Genomic DNA, 9379 nt, shown 5'->3' on the forward strand with positions numbered 1-9379 from the left:
TGTGGTGTTTGTCCTGGACGGAGTCAAAGGGGCCTGGAAGACGACAGTGAAACAATGGTGGTACGTCTTTGGCATTTTTTTCCTCTTCCGTCGGCTCTTCTCGTTGCAAATTCCCAAAGCTTCAAATTAGGCAGGGCAGAGGTAATTGTGGGGTGTGTGGGCTGGGCAAAAAGAAGGGCTTTGCTCCCTTTGGCCTGTGAGAGGATAAGAGGCTTAAACTGTGGTGTGAGCAAGCTCTCTCCGTGGGCGCCAGTGGTGTAGTGGTATCATGCAAGATTCCCATTCTTGCGACCCGGGTTCGATTCCCGGCTGGCGCAGCCTGGGCTCTAGCTTGTGGGCCTGGCACTGATTAATGGGTGAGGTGTGGCTCTGGGTGATTGGTGGCCCCTGCTGGGGAAATGTTTGCATATCAAAGCATCAACATATTGAGTAGGAGGAAGTGGTTACTGGATGAATGACCATCAATACAGAAGGTGCTGCTTGCTTTCTGGGGCTATACCTTGCCTCCTTTTTAACAGCTTTGTACTCAAACGTCTACTGCAATGGTGAGGCTTACAGAAAGGGTGCCGGCGATGGGCTCCACCGAGCGCCTCCTTTAGTCTCACTTGTCTTTGCGACTAGGTTTTGAGCGCACCAGCGCTGACGCAGTGTTTTGCAAAAGGAAAGCTTAGCAGACGCGAGCAGTAGAATGCAGAATTCTAAAGACGGCGACTCCGCTCTAATGTCTGACCGCCTTACGGTCCAAGCGAGAGAGAGGTTTGCTCATTTTCTTCTTTTTTCATTGTCAAGGGCCAAAACAGTAGCGTCCCTCGAGCCGGATTCGAACCAGCGACCTAAGGATGTCCGGCCTTCTCCACTACAGTCCTCCGCTCTACCAACTGAGCTATCGAGGGAGCCGTGCGTGTCCTCTCTCTGACGTTCACAGCCCGAGGCAGGGTGGAGTTCCTGTTCTTTGGAAAGCACAGCACTGTGTCATGTTGGATCTAACAGAGATTCCTGGGCTCGTTGTCGTTTCCTCGGCTTGCTCTCTTCAGTGGACCAAACATGTGGCCTTTGAGGATCCTGTATGTCCCTGCTGCTGCTCCTGCTTCTGTCGTAGAGCCCGGATAGCTCAGTCGGTAGAGCATCAGACTTTTAATCTGAGGGTCCAGGGTTCAAGTCCCTGTTCGGGTGTTATGGTGACTCAGGTCTAAGCCCCACCCCCCGGGCTTTTGTTTGCGGCCCTCCTCATTGCAAGGGCACAGACTTCCGCATTAGCAGCGCAGAGGTCCTTGTGTGGTGTTTGTCCTGGACGGAGTCAAAGGGGCCTGGAAGACGACAGTGAAACAATGGTGGTACGTCTTTGGCATTTTTTTCCTCTTCCGTCGGCTCTTCTCGTTGCAAATTCCCAAAGCTTCAAATTAGGCAGGGCAGAGGTAATTGTGGGGTGTGTGGGCTGGGCAAAAAGAAGGGCTTTGCTCCCTTTGGCCTGTGAGAGGATAAGAGGCTTAAACTGTGGTGTGAGCAAGCTCTCTCCGTGGGCGCCAGTGGTGTAGTGGTATCATGCAAGATTCCCATTCTTGCGACCCGGGTTCGATTCCCGGCTGGCGCAGCCTGGGCTCTAGCTTGTGGGCCTGGCACTGATTAATGGGTGAGGTGTGGCTCTGGGTGATTGGTGGCCCCTGCTGGGGAAATGTTTGCATATCAAAGCATCAACATATTGAGTAGGAGGAAGTGGTTACTGGATGAATGACCATCAATACAGAAGGTGCTGCTTGCTTTCTGGGGCTATACCTTGCCTCCTTTTTAACAGCTTTGTACTCAAACGTCTACTGCAATGGTGAGGCTTACAGAAAGGGTGCCGGCGATGGGCTCCACCGAGCGCCTCCTTTAGTCTCACTTGTCTTTGCGACTAGGTTTTGAGCGCACCAGCGCTGACGCAGTGTTTTGCAAAAGGAAAGCTTAGCAGACGCGAGCAGTAGAATGCAGAATTCTAAAGACGGCGACTCCGCTCTAATGTCTGACCGCCTTACGGTCCAAGCGACAGAGAGGTTTGCTCATTTTCTTCTTTTTTCATTGTCAAGGGCCAAAACAGTAGCGTCCCTCGAGCCGGATTCGAACCAGCGACCTAAGGATGTCCGGCCTTCTCCACTACAGTCCTCCGCTCTACCAACTGAGCTATCGAGGGAGCCGTGCGTGTCCTCTCTCTGACGTTCACAGCCCGAGGCAGGGTGGAGTTCCTGTTCTTTGGAAAGCACAGCACTGTGTCATGTTGGATCTAACAGAGATTCCTGGGCTCGTTGTCGTTTCCTCGGCTTGCTCTCTTCAGTGGACCAAACATGTGGCCTTTGAGGATCCTGTATGTCCCTGCTGCTGCTCCTGCTTCTGTCGTAGAGCCCGGATAGCTCAGTCGGTAGAGCATCAGACTTTTAATCTGAGGGTCCAGGGTTCAAGTCCCTGTTCGGGTGTTATGGTGACTCAGGTCTAAGCCCCACCCCCTGGGCTTTTGTTTGCGGCCCTCCTCATTGCAAGGGCACAGACTTCCGCATTAGCAGCGCAGAGGTCCTTGTGTGGTGTTTGTCCTGGACGGAGTCAAAGGGGCCTGGAAGACGACAGTGAAACAATGGTGGTACGTCTTTGGCATTTTTTTCCTCTTCCGTCGGCTCTTCTCGTTGCAAATTCCCAAAGCTTCAAATTAGGCAGGGCAGAGGTAATTGTGGGGTGTGTGGGCTGGGCAAAAAGAAGGGCTTTGCTCCCTTTGGCCTGTGAGAGGATAAGAGGCTTAAACTGTGGTGTGAGCAAGCTCTCTCCGTGGGCGCCAGTGGTGTAGTGGTATCATGCAAGATTCCCATTCTTGCGACCCGGGTTCGATTCCCGGCTGGCGCAGCCTGGGCTCTAGCTTGTGGGCCTGGCACTGATTAATGGGTGAGGTGTGGCTCTGGGTGATTGGTGGCCCCTGCTGGGGAAATGTTTGCATATCAAAGCATCAACATATTGAGTAGGAGGAAGTGGTTACTGGATGAATGACCATCAATACAGAAGGTGCTGCTTGCTTTCTGGGGCTATACCTTGCCTCCTTTTTAACAGCTTTGTACTCAAACGTCTACTGCAATGGTGAGGCTTACAGAAAGGGTGCCGGCGATGGGCTCCACCGAGCGCCTCCTTTAGTCTCACTTGTCTTTGCGACTAGGTTTTGAGCGCACCAGCGCTGACGCAGTGTTTTGCAAAAGGAAAGCTTAGCAGACGCGAGCAGTAGAATGCAGAATTCTAAAGACGGCGACTCCGCTCTAATGTCTGACCGCCTTACGGTCCAAGCGACAGAGAGGTTTGCTCATTTTCTTCTTTTTTCATTGTCAAGGGCCAAAACAGTAGCGTCCCTCGAGCCGGATTCGAACCAGCGACCTAAGGATGTCCGGCCTTCTCCACTACAGTCCTCCGCTCTACCAACTGAGCTATCGAGGGAGCCGTGCGTGTCCTCTCTCTGACGTTCACAGCCCGAGGCAGGGTGGAGTTCCTGTTCTTTGGAAAGCACAGCACTGTGTCATGTTGGATCTAACAGAGATTCCTGGGCTCGTTGTCGTTTCCTCGGCTTGCTCTCTTCAGTGGACCAAACATGTGGCCTTTGAGGATCCTGTATGTCCCTGCTGCTGCTCCTGCTTCTGTCGTAGAGCCCGGATAGCTCAGTCGGTAGAGCATCAGATTTTAATCTGAGGGTCCAGGGTTCAAGTCCCTGTTCGGGTGTTATGGTGACTCAGGTCTAAGCCCCACCCCCCGGGCTTTTGTTTGCGGCCCTCCTCATTGCAAGGGCACAGACTTCCGCATTAGCAGCGCAGAGGTCCTTGTGTGGTGTTTGTCCTGGACGGAGTCAAAGGGGCCTGGAAGACGACAGTGAAACAATGGTGGTACGTCTTTGGCATTTTTTTCCTCTTCCGTCGGCTCTTCTCGTTGCAAATTCCCAAAGCTTCAAATTAGGCAGGGCAGAGGTAATTGTGGGGTGTGTGGGCTGGGCAAAAAGAAGGGCTTTGCTCCCTTTGGCCTGTGAGAGGATAAGAGGCTTAAACTGTGGTGTGAGCAAGCTCTCTCCGTGGGCGCCAGTGGTGTAGTGGTATCATGCAAGATTCCCATTCTTGCGACCCGGGTTCGATTCCCGGCTGGCGCAGCCTGGGCTCTAGCTTGTGGGCCTGGCACTGATTAATGGGTGAGGTGTGGCTCTGGGTGATTGGTGGCCCCTGCTGGGGAAATGTTTGCATATCAAAGCATCAACATATTGAGTAGGAGGAAGTGGTTACTGGATGAATGACCATCAATACAGAAGGTGCTGCTTGCTTTCTGGGGCTATACCTTGCCTCCTTTTTAACAGCTTTGTACTCAAACGTCTACTGCAATGGTGAGGCTTACAGAAAGGGTGCCGGCGATGGGCTCCACCGAGCGCCTCCTTTAGTCTCACTTGTCTTTGCGACTAGGTTTTGAGCGCACCAGCGCTGACGCAGTGTTTTGCAAAAGGAAAGCTTAGCAGACGCGAGCAGTAGAATGCAGAATTCTAAAGACGGCGACTCCGCTCTAATGTCTGACCGCCTTACGGTCCAAGCGAGAGAGAGGTTTGCTCATTTTCTTCTTTTTTCATTGTCAAGGGCCAAAACAGTAGCGTCCCTCGAGCCGGATTCGAACCAGCGACCTAAGGATGTCCGGCCTTCTCCACTACAGTCCTCCGCTCTACCAACTGAGCTATCGAGGGAGCCGTGCGTGTCCTCTCTCTGACGTTCACAGCCCGAGGCAGGGTGGAGTTCCTGTTCTTTGGAAAGCACAGCACTGTGTCATGTTGGATCTAACAGAGATTCCTGGGCTCGTTGTCGTTTCCTCGGCTTGCTCTCTTCAGTGGACCAAACATGTGGCCTTTGAGGATCCTGTATGTCCCTGCTGCTGCTCCTGCTTCTGTCGTAGAGCCCGGATAGCTCAGTCGGTAGCGCATCAGACTATTAATCTGAGGGTCCAGGGTTCAAGTCCCTGTTCGGGTGTTATGGTGACTCAGGTCTAAGCCCCACCCCCCGGGCTTTTGTTTGCGGCCCTCCTCATTGCAAGGGCACAGACTTCCGCATTAGCAGCGCAGAGGTCCTTGTGTGGTGTTTGTCCTGGACGGAGTCAAAGGGGCCTGGAAGACGACAGTGAAACAATGGTGGTACGCCTTTGGCATTTTTTTCCTCTTCCGTCGGCTCTTCTCGTTGCAAATTCCCAAAGCTTCAAATTAGGCAGGGCAGAGGTAATTGTGGGGTGTGTGGGCTGGGCAAAAAGAAGGGCTTTGCTCCCTTTGGCCTGTGAGAGGATAAGAGGCTTAAACTGTGGTGTGAGCAAGCTCTCTCCGTGGGCGCCAGTGGTGTAGTGGTATCATGCAAGATTCCCATTCTTGCGACCCGGGTTCGATTCCCGGCTGGCGCAGCCTGGGCTCTAGCTTGTGGGCCTGGCACTGATTAATGGGTGAGGTGTGGCTCTGGGTGATTGGTGGCCCCTGCTGGGGAAATGTTTGCATATCAAAGCATCAACATATTGAGTAGGAGGAAGTGGTTACTGGATGAATGACCATCAATACAGAAGGTGCTGCTTGCTTTCTGGGGCTATACCTTGCCTCCTTTTTAACAGCTTTGTACTCAAACGTCTACTGCAATGGTGAGGCTTACAGAAAGGGTGCCGGCGATGGGCTCCACCGAGCGCCTCCTTTAGTCTCACTTGTCTTTGCGACTAGGTTTTGAGCGCACCAGCGCTGACGCAGTGTTTTGCAAAAGGAAAGCTTAGCAGACGCGAGCAGTAGAATGCAGAATTCTAAAGACGGCGACTCCGCTCTAATGTCTGACCGCCTTACGGTCCAAGCGACAGAGAGGTTTGCTCATTTTCTTCTTTTTTCATTGTCAAGGGCCAAAACAGTAGCGTCCCTCGAGCCGGATTCGAACCAGCGACCTAAGGATGTCCGGCCTTCTCCACTACAGTCCTCCGCTCTACCAACTGAGCTATCGAGGGAGCCGTGCGTGTCCTCTCTCTGACGTTCACAGCCCGAGGCAGGGTGGAGTTCCTGTTCTTTGGAAAGCACAGCACTGTGTCATGTTGGATCTAACAGAGATTCCTGGGCTCGTTGTCGTTTCCTCGGCTTGCTCTCTTCAGTGGACCAAACATGTGGCCTTTGAGGATCCTGTATGTCCCTGCTGCTGCTCCTGCTTCTGTCGTAGAGCCCGGATAGCTCAGTCGGTAGAGCATCAGATTTTAATCTGAGGGTCCAGGGTTCAAGTCCCTGTTCGGGTGTTATGGTGACTCAGGTCTAAGCCCCACCCCCCGGGCTTTTGTTTGCGGCCCTCCTCATTGCAAGGGCACAGACTTCCGCATTAGCAGCGCAGAGGTCCTTGTGTGGTGTTTGTCCTGGACGGAGTCAAAGGGGCCTGGAAGACGACAGTGAAACAATGGTGGTACGTCTTTGGCATTTTTTTCCTCTTCCGTCGGCTCTTCTCGTTGCAAATTCCCAAAGCTTCAAATTAGGCAGGGCAGAGGTAATTGTGGGGTGTGTGGGCTGGGCAAAAAGAAGGGCTTTGCTCCCTTTGGCCTGTGAGAGGATAAGAGGCTTAAACTGTGGTGTGAGCAAGCTCTCTCCGTGGGCGCCAGTGGTGTAGTGGTATCATGCAAGATTCCCATTCTTGCGACCCGGGTTCGATTCCCGGCTGGCGCAGCCTGGGCTCTAGCTTGTGGGCCTGGCACTGATTAATGGGTGAGGTGTGGCTCTGGGTGATTGGTGGCCCCTGCTGGGGAAATGTTTGCATATCAAAGCATCAACATATTGAGTAGGAGGAAGTGGTTACTGGATGAATGACCATCAATACAGAAGGTGCTGCTTGCTTTCTGGGGCTATACCTTGCCTCCTTTTTAACAGCTTTGTACTCAAACGTCTACTGCAATGGTGAGGCTTACAGAAAGGGTGCCGGCGATGGGCTCCACCGAGCGCCTCCTTTAGTCTCACTTGTCTTTGCGACTAGGTTTTGAGCGCACCAGCGCTGACGCAGTGTTTTGCAAAAGGAAAGCTTAGCAGACGCGAGCAGTAGAATGCAGAATTCTAAAGACGGCGACTCCGCTCTAATGTCTGACCGCCTTACGGTCCAAGCGAGAGAGAGGTTTGCTCATTTTCTTCTTTTTTCATTGTCAAGGGCCAAAACAGTAGCGTCCCTCGAGCCGGATTCGAACCAGCGACCTAAGGATGTCCGGCCTTCTCCACTACAGTCCTCCGCTCTACCAACTGAGCTATCGAGGGAGCCGTGCGTGTCCTCTCTCTGACGTTCACAGCCCGAGGCAGGGTGGAGTTCCTGTTCTTTGGAAAGCACAGCACTGTGTCATGTTGGATCTAACAGAGATTCCTGGGCTCGTTGTCGTTTCCTCGGCTTGCTCTCTTCAGTGGACCAAACATGTGGCCTTTGAGGATCCTGTATGTCCCTGCTGCTGCTCCTGCTTCTGTCGTAGAGCCCGGATAGCTCAGTCGGTAGCGCATCAGACTATTAATCTGAGGGTCCAGGGTTCAAGTCCCTGTTCGGGTGTTATGGTGACTCAGGTCTAAGCCCCACCCCCCGGGCTTTTGTTTGCGGCCCTCCTCATTGCAAGGGCACAGACTTCCGCATTAGCAGCGCAGAGGTCCTTGTGTGGTGTTTGTCCTGGACGGAGTCAAAGGGGCCTGGAAGACGACAGTGAAACAATGGTGGTACGCCTTTGGCATTTTTTTCCTCTTCCGTCGGCTCTTCTCGTTGCAAATTCCCAAAGCTTCAAATTAGGCAGGGCAGAGGTAATTGTGGGGTGTGTGGGCTGGGCAAAAAGAAGGGCTTTGCTCCCTTTGGCCTGTGAGAGGATAAGAGGCTTAAACTGTGGTGTGAGCAAGCTCTCTCCGTGGGCGCCAGTGGTGTAGTGGTATCATGCAAGATTCCCATTCTTGCGACCCGGGTTCGATTCCCGGCTGGCGCAGCCTGGGCTCTAGCTTGTGGGCCTGGCACTGATTAATGGGTGAGGTGTGGCTCTGGGTGATTGGTGGCCCCTGCTGGGGAAATGTTTGCATATCAAAGCATCAACATATTGAGTAGGAGGAAGTGGTTACTGGATGAATGACCATCAATACAGAAGGTGCTGCTTGCTTTCTGGGGCTATACCTTGCCTCCTTTTTAACAGCTTTGTACTCAAACGTCTACTGCAATGGTGAGGCTTACAGAAAGGGTGCCGGCGATGGGCTCCACCGAGCGCCTCCTTTAGTCTCACTTGTCTTTGCGACTAGGTTTTGAGCGCACCAGCGCTGACGCAGTGTTTTGCAAAAGGAAAGCTTAGCAGACGCGAGCAGTAGAATGCAGAATTCTAAAGACGGCGACTCCGCTCTAATGTCTGACCGCCTTACGGTCCAAGCGAGAGAGAGGTTTGCTCATTTTCTTCTTTTTTCATTGTCAAGGGCCAAAACAGTAGCGTCCCTCGAGCCGGATTCGAACCAGCGACCTAAGGATGTCCGGCCTTCTCCACTACAGTCCTCCGCTCTACCAACTGAGCTATCGAGGGAGCCGTGCGTGTCCTCTCTCTGACGTTCACAGCCCGAGGCAGGGTGGAGTTCCTGTTCTTTGGAAAGCACAGCACTGTGTCATCTTGGATCTAACAGAGATTCCTGGGCTCGTTGTCGTTTCCTCGGCTTGCTCTCTTCAGTGGACCAAACATGTGGCCTTTGAGGATCCTGTATGTCCCTGCTGCTGCTCCTGCTTCTGTCGTAGAGCCCGGATAGCTCAGTCGGTAGAGCATCAGACTTTTAATCTGAGGGTCCAGGGTTCAAGTCCCTGTTCGGGTGTTATGGTGACTCAGGTCTAAGCCCCACCCCCCGGGCTTTTGTTTGCGGCCCTCCTCATTGCAAGGGCACAGACTTCCGCATTAGCAGCGCAGAGGTCCTTGTGTGGTGTTTGTCCTGGACGGAGTCAAAGGGGCCTGGAAGACGACAGTGAAACAATGGTGGTACGTCTTTGGCATTTTTTTCCTCTTCCGTCGGCTCTTCTCGTTGCAAATTCCCAAAGCTTCAAATTAGGCAGGGCAGAGGTAATTGTGGGGTGTGTGGGCTGGGCAAAAAGAAGGGCTTTGCTCCCTTTGGCTTGTGAGAGGATAAGAGGCTTAAACTGTGGTGTGAGCAAGCGCTCTCCGTGGGCGCCAGTGGTGTAGTGGTATCATGCAAGATTCCCATTCTTGCGACCCGGGTTCGATTCCCGGCTGGCGCAGCCTGGGCTCTAGCTTGTGGGCTTGGGAGCAAGCACTGATTAATGGGTGAGGTGTGGCTCTGGGTGATTGGTGGCCCCTGCTGGGGAAATGTTTGCATATCAAAGCATCAACATATTGAGTAGGAGGAAGTGGTTACTGGATGAAT

The 9379-nt window shown here is 53.0% G+C and overlaps 20 non-coding genes across 20 annotated transcripts; 13 read left to right on the forward strand and 7 right to left on the reverse strand.

Moving 5' to 3' along the window:
* The first annotated feature begins 246 nt into the window (after positions 1-246).
* Positions 247-317, forward strand: trnag-ccc (transfer RNA glycine (anticodon CCC)). Its single transcript has one exon. It is a non-coding gene; the product is annotated as a tRNA-Gly (tRNA).
* A 488-nt stretch (positions 318-805) lies between these two features.
* Positions 806-893, reverse strand: trnay-gua (transfer RNA tyrosine (anticodon GUA)). The gene is given in 2 exon segments: positions 806-841; positions 857-893. It is a non-coding gene; the product is annotated as a tRNA-Tyr (tRNA).
* A 207-nt stretch (positions 894-1100) lies between these two features.
* Positions 1101-1173, forward strand: trnak-uuu (transfer RNA lysine (anticodon UUU)). Its single transcript has one exon. It is a non-coding gene; the product is annotated as a tRNA-Lys (tRNA).
* Positions 1174-1520: 347 nt separating this feature from the next.
* Positions 1521-1591, forward strand: trnag-ccc (transfer RNA glycine (anticodon CCC)). The gene has a single exon. It is a non-coding gene; the product is annotated as a tRNA-Gly (tRNA).
* Positions 1592-2079: 488 nt separating this feature from the next.
* On the reverse strand, positions 2080-2167 carry trnay-gua (transfer RNA tyrosine (anticodon GUA)). The gene is given in 2 exon segments: positions 2080-2115; positions 2131-2167. It is a non-coding gene; the product is annotated as a tRNA-Tyr (tRNA).
* A 207-nt stretch (positions 2168-2374) lies between these two features.
* On the forward strand, positions 2375-2447 carry trnak-uuu (transfer RNA lysine (anticodon UUU)). Its single transcript has one exon. It is a non-coding gene; the product is annotated as a tRNA-Lys (tRNA).
* Positions 2448-2794: 347 nt separating this feature from the next.
* Positions 2795-2865, forward strand: trnag-ccc (transfer RNA glycine (anticodon CCC)). Its single transcript has one exon. It is a non-coding gene; the product is annotated as a tRNA-Gly (tRNA).
* A 488-nt stretch (positions 2866-3353) lies between these two features.
* Positions 3354-3441, reverse strand: trnay-gua (transfer RNA tyrosine (anticodon GUA)). Its single transcript is given in 2 exon segments — positions 3354-3389; positions 3405-3441. It is a non-coding gene; the product is annotated as a tRNA-Tyr (tRNA).
* Positions 3442-4067: 626 nt separating this feature from the next.
* Positions 4068-4138, forward strand: trnag-ccc (transfer RNA glycine (anticodon CCC)). Its single transcript has one exon. It is a non-coding gene; the product is annotated as a tRNA-Gly (tRNA).
* Positions 4139-4626: 488 nt separating this feature from the next.
* On the reverse strand, positions 4627-4714 carry trnay-gua (transfer RNA tyrosine (anticodon GUA)). Its single transcript is given in 2 exon segments — positions 4627-4662; positions 4678-4714. It is a non-coding gene; the product is annotated as a tRNA-Tyr (tRNA).
* A 207-nt stretch (positions 4715-4921) lies between these two features.
* On the forward strand, positions 4922-4994 carry trnan-auu (transfer RNA asparagine (anticodon AUU)). Its single transcript has one exon. It is a non-coding gene; the product is annotated as a tRNA-Asn (tRNA).
* A 347-nt stretch (positions 4995-5341) lies between these two features.
* trnag-ccc (transfer RNA glycine (anticodon CCC)) lies at positions 5342-5412 on the forward strand. The gene has a single exon. It is a non-coding gene; the product is annotated as a tRNA-Gly (tRNA).
* Positions 5413-5900: 488 nt separating this feature from the next.
* On the reverse strand, positions 5901-5988 carry trnay-gua (transfer RNA tyrosine (anticodon GUA)). Its single transcript is given in 2 exon segments — positions 5901-5936; positions 5952-5988. It is a non-coding gene; the product is annotated as a tRNA-Tyr (tRNA).
* Positions 5989-6614: 626 nt separating this feature from the next.
* Positions 6615-6685, forward strand: trnag-ccc (transfer RNA glycine (anticodon CCC)). Its single transcript has one exon. It is a non-coding gene; the product is annotated as a tRNA-Gly (tRNA).
* Positions 6686-7173: 488 nt separating this feature from the next.
* On the reverse strand, positions 7174-7261 carry trnay-gua (transfer RNA tyrosine (anticodon GUA)). The gene is given in 2 exon segments: positions 7174-7209; positions 7225-7261. It is a non-coding gene; the product is annotated as a tRNA-Tyr (tRNA).
* A 207-nt stretch (positions 7262-7468) lies between these two features.
* On the forward strand, positions 7469-7541 carry trnan-auu (transfer RNA asparagine (anticodon AUU)). The gene has a single exon. It is a non-coding gene; the product is annotated as a tRNA-Asn (tRNA).
* A 347-nt stretch (positions 7542-7888) lies between these two features.
* Positions 7889-7959, forward strand: trnag-ccc (transfer RNA glycine (anticodon CCC)). The gene has a single exon. It is a non-coding gene; the product is annotated as a tRNA-Gly (tRNA).
* Positions 7960-8447: 488 nt separating this feature from the next.
* trnay-gua (transfer RNA tyrosine (anticodon GUA)) lies at positions 8448-8535 on the reverse strand. Its single transcript is given in 2 exon segments — positions 8448-8483; positions 8499-8535. It is a non-coding gene; the product is annotated as a tRNA-Tyr (tRNA).
* A 207-nt stretch (positions 8536-8742) lies between these two features.
* trnak-uuu (transfer RNA lysine (anticodon UUU)) lies at positions 8743-8815 on the forward strand. The gene has a single exon. It is a non-coding gene; the product is annotated as a tRNA-Lys (tRNA).
* A 347-nt stretch (positions 8816-9162) lies between these two features.
* trnag-ccc (transfer RNA glycine (anticodon CCC)) lies at positions 9163-9233 on the forward strand. Its single transcript has one exon. It is a non-coding gene; the product is annotated as a tRNA-Gly (tRNA).
* Positions 9234-9379: the final 146 nt, after the last annotated feature.

The sequence above is a fragment of the Lepisosteus oculatus genome, chromosome 6, assembly GCF_040954835.1.
Source record: "Lepisosteus oculatus isolate fLepOcu1 chromosome 6, fLepOcu1.hap2, whole genome shotgun sequence".
In the NCBI taxonomy this organism is placed as follows: Eukaryota; Metazoa; Chordata; class Actinopteri; order Semionotiformes; family Lepisosteidae; genus Lepisosteus; species Lepisosteus oculatus.